The sequence below is a fragment of the Palaemon carinicauda genome, chromosome 8 (genome assembly GCF_036898095.1).
Source record: "Palaemon carinicauda isolate YSFRI2023 chromosome 8, ASM3689809v2, whole genome shotgun sequence".
NCBI classification, from domain to species: Eukaryota; Metazoa; Arthropoda; class Malacostraca; order Decapoda; family Palaemonidae; genus Palaemon; species Palaemon carinicauda.
Window position 1 is genome coordinate 34,092,376 of NC_090732.1, and position 2,500 is coordinate 34,094,875.

Here is a 2,500-nt window from a genome sequence, read left to right on the forward strand (position 1 = left end):
ATATATATATATATATATATATATATAATATATATATGTATATATATAAATATATTTGTATATGATTATATATATATATATATTTATATTTATATATATATATATATATATATATATATATATATATATATATATATATGTATATGTATATATATATATATATATATATATATATATATATATATATATATATATATATATATATCCATATATATATACATATATATATATATATATATATATATATATATATATATATATATATATATATATATATATGTATATGTATATATATATATATATATATATATATATTATATATATATATATATATATATATATATATATCCATATATATATATACATATATATATATATATATATATATATATATATATATATATATATATATATATATATATGTATATATGCATATATATCCGGGTGTGTGGGTATGTATATAAAAATATATTGGGTTCAGGGATAGAAAAAGTTATATAGTAATACAACTGAATGACAAAGGTGACTTGGAAGCTGAAAAAGAATAAAATGAGATTTTACAGCAAATATAATGAGAAATGATATCAATAGAAAAATGGTGTATCATATAATTACTATCCGGTTTAATCAAATAGGCATTTTGAAGATTTATCGAATATGGAGTATAGAAGTGAGGTTAAATTAAGATAAGCTTTACAATATTTTTAAGTGTTTTTGTAAAACCGAGAATGCTTCCGGAAAACCCTGTTGACTATGGGAAGGAGGCAATTAAGAAGTTTAGGAAAGAAAAGTTACCTGGACTCGACGGGATTTGCAAGTAAGATACAAATTTAGCTACACAATATACCAGGAAATATTTTCAGTTGCATTGGGACTGGAAAACCTAGAATGATTAAAGTAGACTATACGTTTTTATCCATGTTTAATAGATAGTAGAATTTCTCAATTGCTCTTATTGATAATACTCGTTATACAAAGGAAAGGGGTGTTAGATATGTTTGAAAAGGTTCATTTAATTTTCATTACTCCATTTCTAATCTTTTGAAACTCAGCTGAACCTTTTCAAACACGTTTAACACTGCGTTCCTCTTTATAAAGAGGCGGAATATTTCTTATTCAGATTTTGAAATTTATAATGTAGAGTTAGACGACGTGCCTTCTGATCACTGCTGAAATAGTTTCATGTAGCAAACTTGTGAAAATTGTTCAGAAAATTAAGATATTTAACTAGTTTATATACGCTCACAATTTGCTTTATGAATATTGTTTATCATAATATGTGGAAGAAATTTAATGGAAAATTTACAGAATAAGGGTTAGTGTTAATGGAATAATGTTTATCATCATGCAAATAAAAATGATCTAGCATACATGTAAATAGAGAACAAGTGGAATTAGTTCAATTAGTTCATTATGCATGTTGCATAAGATTTTTCATAACTCTGACCATCCTTTACATTCAGCTCTCCCTGGACAATTCTATCGAGTTCGTAATACTAGGCAGGCAATTAATTATAATAACCAGGCCTTCTCCATCATGAGGCTCAATACTACACAGTAATCTAGAAGTTTTATTCCAGATGTTCCCTAGTTGTGGAATGATCTTCCTAATCGGGTAGTTGAATCAGTAGAACTTCAAAAGTTCAAAGTTGGAGCAAATGTTTTTATGTTGACCAAGCTGAGATGAGTCTATTATTGTTTATATTTGACATATCTGTTTTTGATGTTGTTAATAGTTTATATAGGACATATCTGTTTTAACGCTGTTACTGTTTTTAGAATGATATATTGTTAATTTATTCTCATCATTTATTTATTTCCTTATTTCCTTTCCTCACTGGGCTATTTTTACCTGTTGAAGCCCTTGGGCTTATAGCATCTTACTTTTCCATCTAGGGTTGTAGCTTGGCTAGTAATAATAATAATGATAATAATAATTGATTTGATAAAAGACTTTCTTAAGTACGAAGCTATATTAATTTCCTAAATTCTAAAACTTAATCTTGTTTTTTCTTATTGAAATTCTTATATGGGCGATTACATGAAATAGTTTTCAAAAAATGCTTATGTATACAAGTGTTGTTTACTGGAACCCTATGAAAAAAAGGGAGTTTCAAATATAACAGATTAGCTGGTGTGAAATGACTTCTGTTATAGAGGATGTAGTTACATATATTTTGAGTAAGTAAATTCTGAAGAATTTCTTAGTATATAGATTAAGCATTGTTCTCTAGGACCCCGGTTTGTTGTCTGCTTTTGATGAATAACTGTAATTATGATTTATATTAAGAAAATATATTATCCTTCAAATTATATACTGTATTACTCTGTAAAATAAATAATGATATTACCCTATGGTTAAACGAAATCATTTGATTAGTAGCCCACGAAAGTTGAATAAACTTCAATTGAAATTTTATAAAAAAAAAAAAAAAAAAAACAATTAAAGTAATGCTGTTCATGTATGTTATGAATTATAATCCATGATCTGTTAAAATCT

General features: G+C 25.0%; 1 protein-coding gene across 1 annotated transcript in view; it reads left to right on the forward strand.

Annotated features, from left to right (window-relative positions):
• LOC137645693 (disintegrin and metalloproteinase domain-containing protein 12-like) overlaps positions 1-2,500 on the forward strand; it is a 61,661-nt gene that overhangs the window by 17,411 nt on the left and 41,750 nt on the right. The gene's annotated exons all lie outside the window — the stretch shown is intronic.